This window comes from Bombina bombina, chromosome 1, assembly GCF_027579735.1.
Source record: "Bombina bombina isolate aBomBom1 chromosome 1, aBomBom1.pri, whole genome shotgun sequence".
NCBI classification, from domain to species: domain Eukaryota; kingdom Metazoa; phylum Chordata; class Amphibia; order Anura; family Bombinatoridae; genus Bombina; species Bombina bombina.
This window is the reverse complement of record NC_069499.1, coordinates 125,640,476-125,656,140: the sequence shown is the minus strand read 5'-3', so window position 1 is coordinate 125,656,140 and position 15,665 is coordinate 125,640,476.

Sequence of the window (15,665 nt, the reverse complement as noted above, 5' to 3'; positions counted from 1 at the left end):
GTCGGCCCAGCAGGATGTTCCACGTCGGAGGTCTGCAAGATGGATCCGGAAGAAAGAAGATTGAAGATGCCGTTGATAGAAGACTTCATCCGGATCATGGACCTCTTCAGCTCCCGCTTGGATGAAGACTTCAGCCGGATCATGGACCTCTTCAGCCCCCCGCTTGGGCTTGGATCAGGACATCGGAGGAGCTCTTCAGGACGGATCGGTGAACCTGGTATGGTGAAGATAAGGTAGGAAGATCTTCAGGGGCTTAGTGTTAGGTTTATTTAAGGGGGGTTTGGGTTAGATTAGGGGTATGTGGGTGGTGGGTTGTAATGTTGGGGGGCTTGGGTATTGTATTTTTTCTTTTACAGGCAAAAGAGCTGAACTTCTTGGGGCATGCCCCGCAAAGGGCCCTGTTCAGGGCTGGTAAGGTAAAAGAGCTTTGAACTTTAGTTATTTAGAATAGGGTAGGGCATTTTTTTATTTTGGGGGGCTTTGTTATTTTATTAGGGGGCTTAGAGTAGGTGTAATTAGTTTAAAATTGTTGTAATATTTTTCTTATGTTTGTAAATATTTTTTTATTTTTTGTAACTTAGTTCTTTTTTATTTTTTGTACTTTAGCAAGTTTATTTAATTGTATTTATTTGTAGCAATTGTATTTAATTAATTTATTGATAGTGTAGTGTTAGGTTAATTGTAGGTAATTGTTGGTAGTTTATTTAATTAATTTATTTATAGTATAGTGTTAGGTTTAATTGTAACTTAGGTTAGGATTTCTTTTACAGGTAAATTTGTAATTATTTTAACTATTTTAGGTATTAAATAGTTCTTAACTATTTAATAGCTATTGTACCTGGTTAAAATAAATACAAAGTTACCTGTAAAATAAATATTAATCCTAAAATAGCTATAATATAATTATAATTTATATTGTAGCTATATTAGGATTTATTTTACAGGTAAGTATTTAGCTTTAAATAGGAATAATTTATTTAATAAGAGATAATTAATTTCGTTAGATTTAAATTATATTTAACTTAGGGGGGTGTTAGTGTTAGGGTTAGACTTAGCTTTAGGGGTTAATCCATTTATTAGAATAGCGGTGAGCTCCGGTCGGCAGATTAGGGGTTAATAATTGAAGTTAGGTGTCGGCGATGTTAGGGAGGGCAGATTAGGGGTTAATACTATTTATTATAGGGTTAGTGAGGCGGATTAGGGGTTAATAACTTTATTATAGTAGCGATTTAAAAGAAACAAGGGGTGGAGGCGGCGCCAAAAGAGGCGATCTAGCACTTTGAAATTTTTTTTTTAAAAACCTGGGTAGGTATCGAATCTAAATAGTCTAATAATAACTATATCTGTTATACATATCCCCAATAAATCAGAATGAATACAATTAGACCTTATGATTAAAATAATTCAATATGTATTTCTCTAGACTAACCCAAACCACTTTTTATCAGATTTTGAACTTCTTAGGAAATTCTTAAAAAATTCTTAAAAAAAAAAAAAAAAAAATGCAAGGTGCTGCAGGTTTCAATATCAAATAACAAATTTTATTACACAAAATCCTGATAATTCTAGAAAAATTCAGAATATTCAAATAAGTATAAAATCACTTAAATACTGTGACACCGGTGTCCATTAATCTAAAAAATGAAAAATAAAAAAATAAATGAGAATTTAAAATTACTAATGTCCTTAAAAGACTTTCGAGCAAACTTTAAACAAATAAGTGATTTTATACTTATTTGAATATTCTGAATTTTTCTAGAATTATCAGGATTTTGTGTAATAAAATTTGTTATTTGATATTGAAACCTGCAGCACCTTGCATTTTTTTTTTTAAGAATTTTTTAAGAATTTCCTAAGAAGTTCAAAATCTGATAAAAAGTGGTTTGGGTTAGTCTAGAGAAATACATATTGAATTATTTTAATCATAAGGTCTAATTGTATTCATTCTGATTTATTGGGGATATGTATAACAGATATAGTTATTATTAGACTATTTAGATTCGATACCTACCCAGGTTTTTAAAAAAATTTTTTCAAAGTGCTAGATCGCCTCTTTTGGTGCCGCCTCCACCCCTTGTTTCTTTTAAATCTTTTTAAATCAATTGCACAATTGTGAGAGGTGCAATTAGGAGGTAGGCAAGTCTGGTTATTCTACCATTGGTCTACACTAAACTTGAAAGTAGCTTGTTTATTATAGTAGCGCTCAGGTCCGGTCGGCAGATTAGGGGTTAATAAGTGTAGGCAGGTGGAGGCGACGTTGAGGGGGGCAGATTAGGGGTTAATAAATATAATATAGGGGTCGGCGGTGTTAGGGGCAGCAGATTAGGGGTACATAAGGATAACGTAGGTGGCGGCGCTTTGCGGTCGGCAGATTAGGGGTTAATAAGTGTAGGTAGGTGGAGGCGACGTTGTGGGGGGCAGGTTAGGGGTTAATAAATATAATACAGGGGTCGGCGGTGTTAGGGGCAGCAGATTAGGGGTACATAAGGATAACGTAGGTGGCGGTCGGCAGATTAGGGGTTAAAAAAAATTATTCGAGTGTCGGCGATGTGGGGGGACCTCGGTTTAGGGGTACATAGGTAGTTTATGGGTGTTAGTGTACTTTAGAGTACAGGAGTTAAGAGCTTTATAAACCGGCGTTAGCCCAGAAAGCTCTTAACTACTGACTTTTTTCCTGCGGCTGGAGTTTTGTCGTTAGATGTCTAACGCTCACTTCAGAAACGACTCTAAATACAGGAGTTAGAAAGATCCCATTGAAAAGATAGGATACGCAATTGACGTAAGGGGATCTGCGGTATGGAAAAGTCGCGGCTGAAAAGTGAGCGTTAGACCCTATTTTGAGTGACTCCAAATACCGGCGGTAGCCTAAAACCAGCGTTAGGAGCCTCTAACGCTGGTTTTCACGGCTACCGCCAAACTCTAAATCTAGGCCTTAGTTTGCATATATATGCACAAACTGTAATTAATGCCTAAAACTTGCAACTTGTCTATCACCTGTGCTGCTCTGCTTAATTCTGACATACAACTCTATATAATATTATGTACTGTGAACCTGCAACAAACCTTAGTTTGCATCTAAGTGTCAATCTTCTACCAATTTATTCTGGCCTGAATATTCCACATTGCTATATTTTTCTCTAATTGAATCCTGCATCTACTCCTATTAACTAACTATAAGTCACAGTGAAGCCAGAATATATTGTATATTCAAATATTGCACTCTCCATTTATTCTACAATAACTTCTATCAACTATGAATCACAGAATATCATCTATCTACATCCAGGATACTCTTCCCCGGGTTAGGGGTCGGTGTCTTCAAATCCCTACCACTGCCCCGAGGGTCTGTGTCCTGAGTGCATGTACACCGGAACATGACACCTATATAGTGTCTGTCCTTTCAACCTAAAAAAATTATAAGTATCTCGTGAGTCAGATTTCCTTCTACTTCTATTCTCCATGTTGGATCTCTATATGGTAATAATTTGAGACTCTAATTACTTTCTCCTAACTTCTCTACATAATCCTTTGCTTCCTGATATGTATGAACAGTTTCTGAGTTGTAAGTGACTCTTGATTTAGCTGGGTATACAATAGTAGCTTGTATACCCATATTGATCAGTTTTGAGCTGATGTCTAGCTTTTGAGATGTCTAGCTTCACTGTCCTAGCCCACAGGGCATTGTGGCTAAAATCTTGGTTAGCTGATGTTACCTCTAAGTCCAAGCTTCTAGCGCTTCCTTACAAGGGGAAGACCTTGTTCTGACCTGGTCTGGCAGAAATAATTTCTGATATTACGTTTGGAAAAGGGTCTTTTCTACCGCAAGACAAGAAGCACAGACTTGTAACTTCAAAGGTCAAAAGTCTTCCTCTCCCCCTTCCAAGCAGGAGCAGTCCAAGTCTTCTTGGAATCCCAATCAGTCTTGGAATAAGGAGAAGCAATCAAAGAAACCCTCAGCTGAGTTTAACCCAGCATGAAGGGTCTGCCCCGATCGAGGTTTGGATCAAGTGGGGGGGGCAGACTTTCCCAGTTTTGTCAAGCGTGGAGACGAGATGTCGCAGATCCTTGGACTGTGGACATAGTATCTCAGGGTTACAAAATAGAATTCAAAACTTTCCCTCCCAGGGGCCGATTCCACCTCTCAAGATTATCTGCAGACCAGGCAATAATAGAGGCATTCTGGAACTGCGTTCAGGACCTTTCCTCCCTGGGAGTGATTGTTCCAGTTCCAGTAAGGGAACAGGGTCTAGGATTCTATTCAAATCTGTTTGTGGTTCCCAAAAAAGAGGTAACTTTTCGACCAATTTTAGACCTAAAGTGCCTCTACAAGTTTCTCAGGGTACCATCCTTCAAAAAGGACACCATTTGTTCCATTCTTCCTTTGGTCCAAGAGGGTCAGTTCATGACGACTATAGACCTGCAGGATGCGTATCTTCATGTTCCCATCCACATTGATCATCACAAATTCCTGAGATTTGCATTTCTATACAAAATCTTTCAGTTTGTGGCTCTTCCGTTTGGCCTTGCCACAGCTCCCAGAATTATCTCAAAGGTTCTGGGGGCTCTCTTGGCAGTGATCAGGTCTCGGGGAATTGGAGTGGTGCCATACCTGGACGACATATTGGTTCAGGCGACATCTTTTCAACAAGCAAACTCTCATACAGAGATCTTACTGTCTTTTCTATGTTCCCACGGTTGGAAAGTGAATCTGGAAAAGGGTTCCCTTGTTCCAGCTACAAGGGTGGTTTTCTTAGGGACCATAATAGATTCCCTTTCTATGAAAATTTTTCGGCCAGAGGTCAGAAAATCCAAAATTCTCTCCTCTTGCCTCTCTCTTCAGTCCACTGTTCGGCCATCAATGTATGGAGGTAATTGGTATGATGGTCACTTCCATGAACATCATTCCCTATGCTCGATTCCATTTGAGAGCTCTGCAATTATGCATGCTCAGAGAATGGAATGGAGATCATTCGGATCTGTCTTAGAGGATAGATCTAGACCAGTCAACAAGAGTCTCTTTTCCCGTGATGGCTTTCTCAGGACCATCTGTCTCAGGGCTCATGCTTCCGGAGACCTTCCTGGGTGATTGTGACCACAGACGCCAGCCTGCTAGGCTGGGGAGCAGTCTGGGACTCATTAAAGAAGCAGGGACTATGGACTCGGGAGGAGTCTGCTCTCTCCATAAACATCTTGGAGTTAAAGGGATACTGAAACCAAATTTTTTCTTTCATGATTCATATAGAGCATGCAATTTTAAGCAACTTTCTAATTTACTCCTATTATCATTTTTTTCATTCTCTTGCTATCTTTATTTGAAAAAGAAGGCATCTAAGCTAAGGAGCCAGCCAATTTTTGGTTCAGAATGATGGACAGCACTTGTTTATTGGTGCTGTCAAATCAACAAGGAAAACCCAGGTTGTTCACCAAAAATGGGCCGGCATCTAAACTTACATTCTTGCTTTTCAAATAAAGATACCAAGAGAATGAAGAAAATTTGATAGTAGGAGTAAATTAGTAAGTTGCTTAAAATTGCATGCTCTATCTGAATCACAAAAGAAAAAAAGTGGGTTCAGTGTCCCTTTAAGAGCGATTTACAATGCTCTGATGGCTTGGCCTCAATTGTCCTTAGCCCGGTTTAACAGGTTTCAGTCGGACAACATCACCTCAGTGGCTTACATCAACCACCAGGGAGGAACTCAGAGTTCCTTAGCCATGAAGGAGGTGGCACGGATTATTCAGTGGGCAGAAACTCACAATTGTTATCTATCTGCCATCCAGATAGATGGCAGATAGATAACAACTGGAGTGGACAACTGGGAAGCGGATTTCCTGAGCAGACAGACTTTTCATCCCGGGGAGCGGGCTCTCCATCCGGAGGTGTTCTCTAGGTTAACCCTCAAATGGGGGTGCCAGAGTTGGATCTGATGGCATCTTGGCAGAACATCAAGCATACAAGGTACGGTTTAAGGTCAAGAGATCCTCAGGCTGCTCTGATAGATGCTCTGGCGGTTCCTTGACATTTCGGTCTAGCATACCTGTTTCCTCCGTTTGCTCTCCTTCCACGAGTTATTGCTTGTAATAGCTCCTGCATGGTCTCGCAGGAGCTGGTATGCAGACCTAGTGAAGATGTCTTCTCGGCCGCCTCAGGTTGCTTCTGAGGAAGGACCTTCTAACTAGTTCTGTCTAAGCGTGGATTTTCTGAGTCGGTCACTGAGACCATGATCCAGGCTTGCATGCTTGTTACGCGAAACATTTACCATAAGGTATGGCGTAAATATCTTTATTGGTGTGAATCTAAGGGCTACTTTTGGAGTAGGGTCAGGATTCCTAGAATTTTGTCTTTTCTCCAGGAAGGTCTGGAGAAAGGGTTGTCAGTCAGTTCTCTGAAAGGTCAGATTTCTGCATTATCTATTTTGTTACACAAGTGTCTGGCATTTGTGCCAGATGTTCAATCTTTTTGTCAGGCTCTGGTCAGAATCAGGCCTGTGTTTAAACCTGCTGCTCCTCCTTGGAGCCTTAATCTTGTTCTTAAAGTTTTGCAGCAGGCTCCGTTGGAGCCAATGCATTCCATAGATATTAAGTTGCTATCTTGGAAGGTTTTGTTTCTTATTGCTATCTCCTCTGCTCAGGGAGTTTCGGAATTCTCGGCTTTGCAGTGTGATTCGTCTTATCTTATCTTTCATGCGGATAAGGCGGTTCTTCCTACTAAATTGAGGTTTCTTCCTAAAGTGGTTTCGGATAGAAATATTAATCAGGAAATTGTTGTTCCTTCTCTAACATTCTACATTCCGGATGACTAAGAATTTTTGCCAGTCTTCTGCCCTGTTTGTTTGTTTCTCAGTAAAGCGTAAGAGTCAGAAGGCTACTTCTACTTATCTTTCCCTCTGGTTGAGAATTATAATTCGTTTTGCTTATGAGACTGCTGGACAGCAGCCTCTTGAGAGAATTACAGCTCATTCCACTAGAGCTGTCTCCTCTTCTTGTGCTTTCAAAGATGAAGCTTCTGTGGAACAGCTTTGCAAGGCTGCAACTTGGTCCTCTCTGCATACTTTTTCCAAATTTTCTAAATTTGAAACTTTTGCCTTGGCTGAGGCCCCTTTTGGGAGAAAGGTTCTTCAAGCGGTGGTGCCTTCTGTTTAGGTCTGCCTGTCTTGTTCTCCCTCTTTGTTCATTCTGTGTTCTCTAGCTTGGGTATTGGTTCCCACTAGTAATTGAATGACGTTGTGGACTCTCCATATCTTAGGAAACAAAACAAAATTGATGCTTACCTGATAAATTTCTTTCTTTACAGATATGGAGAGTCCACGACCCCACCCTTTATTAAGACAGTTATTTTTGACTAAACCTCAGGCACCTTTACACCTTTGTGTTATTCTTTTCCATTGCCCTTTGGTCGAATGACTGGGGATTATGGGTAGGGAAGTGCCACTTAACAGTTTTGCTGTGGTGCTCTTTGCCTCCTCTTGCTGGCCAGGAGTGATGTTCCCACTAGTAAATGAATGACATTGTGGACTCTCCATATCTGGAAAGAAAGAAATTTATCAGGAAAGCATACATTTTTTTATTTATGTATATACACGATAGCCCTTTCCATTTAAATACGTTGTCATATACAATATACCTTTTGACCCTTATAACTTTTTTTTAAATATTTCTATAAATTATTTTTATCAGATAGTGTATATTTGAGTGTATTTAGGTAGTGTTTATGTTGTGTTTTGTGCAACTTTTTATTTAGCCCTAACCATTTATGCAAGGACTTCAGTCATGCAAACCCAACAAGTGCAAGTTTAGTTTGCGCTCGTGCAGTCGCGTTTACTTTCAACTTGAGTGTGCGCTAACTTTAGCGCGTCACTTGTTATCTAGCCCATTGAGTAGTGCTACATTCTGCAGGACCAGCCCTACGAAAAAATATAAATAAAAATGAAACATGAGCAAATTCCACTTTTAAAATGCTTGTGTGCTGGTTTGAAAATGGTGTGCGCGCGCACACCTTAGAGGTAACGGTGCTCAGAAGTAATTTGCAAAAATGCTTCTTCACAGAAAGGGTGGTTTAATTATGGAATAAACTTTCATTTAAGGTGGTAATGACAAATACTGTGGGGGCTATCCTACAAATTAGATAAGTTTATACTTCTAAGAAATTTTGGGCAGACTTGTTGGGCCTATGATTATTATGCTGTCAGAATCTATCGGCTAGATTGTGAGTTTTTGTCGGTAAGGCTGTGCGGTGCTAATGCTCCTTTTTTTCTCACCGCTCACTTAAGACAGCGCTGGTATTACAAGTTTTCTGCAAGCCGGCGTTAGCCTCAGAAAAGTGAGCGTTGAGCAAAATTTAGCTCCACATCTCACCTCAATACCAGCGCTGCTTACGGTAGCGGTGAGTTGCTAAATATGCTCGTGCACGATTTCCCCATAAGAAATAATGGGGTTGAGACGGCTGAAAAAACCTAACACCTGCAAAAAAGCAGCGTTCAGCTCTATCAGCCAATCGGAATTAAGGTATGAAAAATCCTATTGGCTGATGCAATCAGCCAATAGAATTGAAGTTCAATCCTATTGGCTGATCCAATCAGCCAATAGGATTGAGCTTGCATTCTATTGGCTGTTCCAATCAGCCAATAGAATCCGAGCTCAATTCTATTGACTGATTGCATGATAGGATTCTATCAGCCAATCGGAATTCAAGGGACGCCATCTTGGATGATGTCATTTAAAGGAACCTTCATTCGTCTGGTGGACTTCATTGGAAGAGGATGCTCCGCGTCGGCTGGATTGAAGATGGACCCGCTCCGCGCCGGAAGGATGAAGATAGAAGATGGATGAAGACTTCTGCCCCTCTGGAGGACCTCTTCTGCCGGGATCGGATGAAGACTTCTGGCTGTCTGGAGGATCACTTGTGCCCGGCTTCTTGGAGGACTTCGGCCCGGTTGGGTGAAGACGTCTCAAGGTAGGGTGATCTTCAAGGGGTTAGTGTTAGGTTTTATTAAGGGGGTTTGGGTGGGTTTTAGAGTAGGGTTGTGTGTGGGTGGTGGGTTTTAATGTTGGGGGGTATTGTATTTTTTTTCAGGTAAAAGAGCTGATTACTTTGGGGCAATGCCCCGCAAAAGGCCCTTTTAAGGGCTATTTGTAATTTAGTATAGGGTAGGGAATTTTATTTTTTTGGGGGGCTTTTTTATTTTATTAGGGGGATTAGATTAGGTGCGATTAGTTTAAAAATTTGTATTTTGCTTTTTATTTTCTGTAATTTAGAGTTTTGTTTTTTTCATAATTTAGTTTAATTAATTTAATTGTATTTAATTGTAGTTAGTTTAGGGAATTAATTTAATTATAGTGTAGTGTTAGGTGTAATTGTAACTTAGGTTAGGGTTTATTTTACAGGTAAATTTGTACTTATTTTAGCTAGGTAGTTATTAAATAGTTAATAACTATTTAATAACTATTGTATCTAGTTAAAATAAATGCAAAGTTGCCTGTAAAATAAAAATAAACCTTGAGATAGCTACGATGTAACTATTAGTTATATTGTAGCTAGCTTAGGGTTTATTTTATAGGTAAGTATTTAGTTTTAAATAGGATTAATTTATTTAATTGTAGTAATTTTATTTCGTTTTATTTAAATTATATTTAAGTTAGGGGGTGTTAGGGTTAGACTTAGGTTTAGGGGTTAATAAATTTAGTATAGTGGCGGCAAAGTTGGGGGCGGCAGATTAGGGGTTAATAAATTTAGGTAGGTGTCGGCAATGTTAGGGATAGCAGATTAGGGGTTAATAATATTTAACTAGTGTTTGCGAGGCGGGAGTGCACTGGTTCAGGGGTTAATACATTTATTTAAGTGGCGGCGATGTCCGGTCGGCAGATTAGGGGTTAAAAACTTTAGTTAAGTGTTTGCGATGTGGGGGGGGGCTCGGTTTAGGGTTTAATAGGTAGTTTATGGGTGTTAGTGTACTTTTTAGCACTTTAGTTAAGAGTTTTATGTTACGGCGTTAGCCCATAAAACTCTTAACTACTGACTTTTAAATGCGGTATGAGTCTTGACAGGAGAGGGTCTACCGCTCACTTTTTCAAGCAATCGTAATACCTGCGTTAGGAAAATCCCATTGAAAAGATAGGATACGCAATTGACGTAAGGGGATTTGCGGTATGCTAAAATCGCGGAAAAAAAGTGAGTTGTACACCTGTACCTGCCAGACTCGTAATACCAGCGGGCATTAAAAAGCAGCGTTGGGACCCCTCAATGCTGCTTTTTAAGGCTAACGCAAGACTCGTAATCTAGGTGTATGTTTCTGTGGTATCCTGTATTAATGATAGTAATGTATAGAAGGGTTGAACAAGAATTACTTTTAGCAACATTAATTTGTCAATTGTTTGCCCTGGCTAAATTTATTTCACACTGCCACAAAACAACATTACCACCCTTATCTGATGGTGTCAGACCAGGGTTTTGATTAATATCTATTGTATTGCATTGCTGCTTTTTTATTTCTGCTGATATACTTGATATACCAACAAACATATCAAAATTACTAATTTAAAATAGACATGATATAGAAAGAGCATGCGCTAATGTGCACTGATATTACAAGTCAGGTGCAATGTAAACATGACCTTGCGTGCACGGAAGCATTGCGCTCATGAGAGTGCACTTCTATAGGATCCAGTGGGAGCCTCGTTCTCATGCCATAAGACACCGCATGAGAACTAGGGCAGCGAAAGGGGTATGTCACGCAGCGATGGGCAGCAAATATAAATATATATGTATATAATTATATACCTTAGGCCTAGATTTAGAGTTTGGCGTTAGCCGTGAAAACCAGCGTTAGAGGCTCCTAACGCTGGTTTTAGGCTACCGCCGGTATTTGGAGTCACTCAAAATAGGGTCTAACGCTCACTTTTCAGCCGTGACTTTTCCATACCGCAGATCCCCTTACGTCAATTGCGTATCCTATCTTTTCAATGGGATCTTCCTAACTCCGGTATTTAGAGTCGTTTCTGAAGTGAGCGTTAGAGCTCTAACGACAAAACTCCAGCCGCAGGAAAAAAGCAGGAGTTAAGAGCTTTATGGGCTAACGCCGGTTCATAAAGCTTTTAACTACTGTACTCTAAAGTACACTAACACCCATAAACTACCTATGTACCCCTAAACTGAGGTCCCCCCACATCGCCGCAACTCGATTAAATTTTTTTAACCCCTAATCTGCCGACCGCCACCTACGTTATACTTATGTACCCCTAATCTGCTGCCCCTAACCCCGCCGACCCCTGTATTATATTTATTAACCCCTAACCTGCCCCCCACAACATCGCCGCCAGCTACTTACAATAATTAACCCCTAATCTGCCGACCGCAAAGCGCCGCCACCTACGTTATCCTTATGTACCCCTAATCTGCTGCCCCTAACCCCGCCGACCCCTGTATTATATTTATTAACCCCTAACCTGCCCCCCACAACGTCGCCGCCAGCTACTTACAATAATTAACCCCCTAATCTGCCGAGCGGACCTGAGCGCTACTATAATAAAGTTATTAACCCCCTAATCTCACTATCATAAATAGTATTAACCCCTAATCTGCCCTCCCTAACATTGCCGACACCTAACTTCAATTATTAACCCCTAATCTGACGACCGAATCTCGCCGCTATTCTAATAAATGTATTAACCCCTAAAGCTAAGTCTAACCCTAATACTAACACCCCCCTAAGTTAAATATAATTTAAATCTAACGAAATAAATTAACTCTTATTAAATAAATTATTCCTATTTAAAGCTAAATACTTACCTGTAAAATAAATCCTAATATAGCTACAATATAAATTATAATTACATTGTAGCTATTTTAGGATTAATATTTATTTTACAGGCAACTTTGTAATTATTTTAACCAGGTACAATAGCTATTTAATAGTTACCTAGTTAAAATAATAACAAAATAATAATAACAAAATTACCTGTAAAATAAGTCCTAACCTAAGTTATAATTAAACCTAACACTACCCTATCAATAAATTAATTAAATAAAATACCTACAATTACCTACAATAAAACCTAACACTACACTATCAATAAATAAATTAAATACAATTTCTACAAATAACTACAATTACATAAACTAACTAAAGTACAAAAAATAAAAAAGAACTAAGTTACAAAAAATAAAAAAATATTTACAAACATAAGAAAAATATTACAACAATTTTAAACTAATTACACCTACTCTAAGCCCCCTAATAACATAACAAAGACCCCCAAAATAAAAAAATTCCCTACCCTATTCTAAATTAATAAATTTAAAAGCTCTTTTACCGGAATTAAGGTAGGAATATTCTGATTGGCTGATGGAATCAGCCAATCAGAATCAAGTTCAATCCGATTGGCTGATCCAATCAGCCAATCAGATTGAGCTCGCATTCTATTGGCTGATCGGAACAGCCAATAGAATGCGAGCTCAATCTGATTGGCTGATTGGATCAGCCAATCGGATTGAACTTGATTCTGATTGGCTGATTCCATCAGCCAATCAGAATATTCCTACCTTAATTCCGATTGGCTGATAGAATCCTATCAGCCAATCGGAATTCGAGGGACGCCATCTTGGATGACGTCCCTTAAAGGAACCGTCATTCTGCAGTTGGACGTCGCCGGAAGAAGATGGGTCCGCGGTGGAGGTCTTCAGGATGGAGCCGGTCGTCATCGGATGAAGATAGAAGATGCCGCTTGGATCAAGATGGTTGCCGGTTCGGATCGACTCTTCTTCCCGGATAGGATGAAGACTTTGGAGCCTCTTCTGGACCTCTTCAGGCACCGGATGATGGATCGCCAACCCCCGCTTGGGTTGGATGAAGATTTTGGAGCCAGGACGGATCGGTGATACCTGGTGAGGTGAAGACAAGGTAGGATGATCTTCAGGGGCTTAGTGTTAGGTTTATTTAAGGGGGGTTTGGGTTAGATTAGGGGTATGTGGGTGGTGGGTTGTAATGTTGGGGGGGGTATTCCATCAGCCAATCAGAATATTCCTACCTTAATTCCAATTGGCTGATAGAATCCTATCAGCCAATCGGAATTCGAGGGACGCCATCTTGGATGACGTCCCTTAAAGGAACCGTCATTCGTCGGGAGACGCCGGAAGAAGAGGATGGATCCGCGTCGGATGCTTCAACATGGACCCGCTCCGCACCGGATGGAAGAAGATCGAAGATGCCGCTTGGATGAAGATGTTTGCCGGTCCGGATGTCCTCTTCTTGCCGGATAGGAGGAAGACTTTGGAGTCTCTTCTGGACCTCTTCAGCACCGGATGCCAGGACAGATCGGTGATACCTGTTGAGGTGAAGACAAGGTAGGAAGATCTTCAGGGGCTTAGTGTTAGGTTTATTTAAGGGGGGTTTGGGTTAGATTAGGGGTATGTGGGTGGTGGGTTGTAATGTTGGGGGGGGGGTATTGTATGTTTTTTTTTACAGGCAAAAGAGCTGATTTTCTTGGGGCATGCCCCGCAAAGGGCCCTGTTCAGGGCTGGTAAGGTAAAAGAGCTTTTAAATTTATTAATTTAGAATAGGGTAGGGAATTTTTTTATTTTGGGGGTCTTTGATATTTTATTAGGGGGCTTAGAGTAGGTGTAATTAGTTTAAAATTGTTGTAATATTTTTCTTATGTTTGTAAATATTTTTTTATTTTTTGTAACTTAGTTCTTTTTTATTTTTTGTACTTTAGTTAGTTTATGTAATTGTAGTTATTTGTAGAAATTGTATTTAATTTATTTATTGATAGTGTAGTGTTAGGTTTTATTGTAGGTAATTGTAGGTATTTTATTTAATTAATTTATTGATAGGGTAGTGTTAGGTTTAATTATAACTTAGGTTAGGACTTATTTTACAGGTAATTTTGTTATTATTTTAACTAGGTAACTATTAAATAGTTCTTAACTATTTAATAGCTATTGTACCTGGTTAAAATAATTACAAAGTTGCCTGTAAAATAAATATTAATCCTAAAATAGCTACAATGTAATTATAATTTATATTGTAGCTATATTAGGATTTATTTTACAGGTAAGTATTTAGCTTTAAATAGGAATAATTTATTTTATAAGAGTTAATTAATTTCGTTAGATGTAAATTATATTTAAGTTAGGGGGGTATTAGTGTTAGGGTTAGACTTAGCTTTAGGGGTTAATCCATTTATTATAGTAGCGATGAGCTCCGGTCGTCAGATTAGGGGTTAATAATTGAAGTTAGGTGTCGGCGATGTTAGGGAGGGCAGATTAGGGGTTAATACTATTTATGATAGGGTTAGTGAGGCGGATTAGGGGTTAATAACTTTATTATAGTAGCGCTCAGGTCCGCTCGGCAGATTAGGGGTTAATAAGTGTAGGCAGGTGTCGGTGACGTTGAGGGGGGCAGATTAGGGGTTAATAAATATAATATAGGGGTCGGCGGTGTTAGGGGCAGCAGATTAGGGGTACATAAGGATAACGTAGGTGGCGGCGCTTTGCGGTCGGCAGATTAGGGGTTAATTATTGTAAGTAGCTGGCGGCGACGTTGTGGGGGGCAGGTTAGGGGTTAATAAATATAATATAGGGGTCGGCGGTGTTAGGGGCAGCAGATTAGGGGTACATAGGAATAATGTAAGTTGCGGCGGTTTACGGAGCGGAAGATTAGGGGTTAATAATAAAGTGCAGGGGTCAGCGATAGCGGGGGCGGCAGATTAGGGGTTAATAAGTGTAAGGGTAGGGGTGTTTAGACTCGGGGTACATGTTAGAGTGATAGGTGCAGACGTAGGAAGTGTTTCCCCATAGGAAACAATGGGGCTGCGTTAGGAGCTGAACGCTGCTTTTTTGCAGGTGTTAGGTTTTTTTTCAGCTCAAACAGCCCCATTGTTTCCTATGGGAGAATCGTGCACGAGCACGTTTTTGAGGCTGGCCGCGTCCGTAAGCAACTCTGGTATCGAGAGTTGCATTTGCGGTAAAAATGCTCTACGCTCCTTTTTTGGAGCCTAACGCAGCATTTTTTTGGACTCTCGATACCAGAGTTAATTTTATGGTGCGGCCAGAAAAAAGCCCGCGTAGCGTTAACAGCCCATCTACCGCCAAACTCCAAATCTAGGCCTATGTGTGCTAACTACCCCCTCTATGTGCCCCTTAGTGTGCTAATTACCCCCTCTATGTGCCCCTTATTGTGCTAACTGCCCCCTCTATGTGCCCCTTAGTGGGCTAACTACCCCCTCTATGTGCCCCTTAGTGTGCTAACTACCCCCTCTATTTGTCCCTTAGTGTGCTAACTACCCCATCTATTGGCTCCTTATTGTGCTAACTGCGCCCTCTATGTGCCCCTTATTGTGCTAACTGCCCCCTCTATGTGCTCCTTACTGTGCTAACTACCCCCTCTATGTGCCTCTTAGTGTGCTAACTGCCCCCTCTATGTGTCTCTTAGTGCATACCTCAACATTTCAAAATTCAAAAGAGGGACACCCCCCCCCTCCCCCCGCGGCAAAAATTTGAAATGTGGTGGGAAAGAGCGGGGGCTGGGCTTAAAAAAATCATAAGACTGAAGTAATATAAATACAATTCTAAATAAAGTCATATCTTTTAATACTCTTAGGCAGCAAATCAAACACAAGCTCAAACCACTGGTATAGCTATGTGAGCGCTGTATTTAATTAACCTTTGCAGA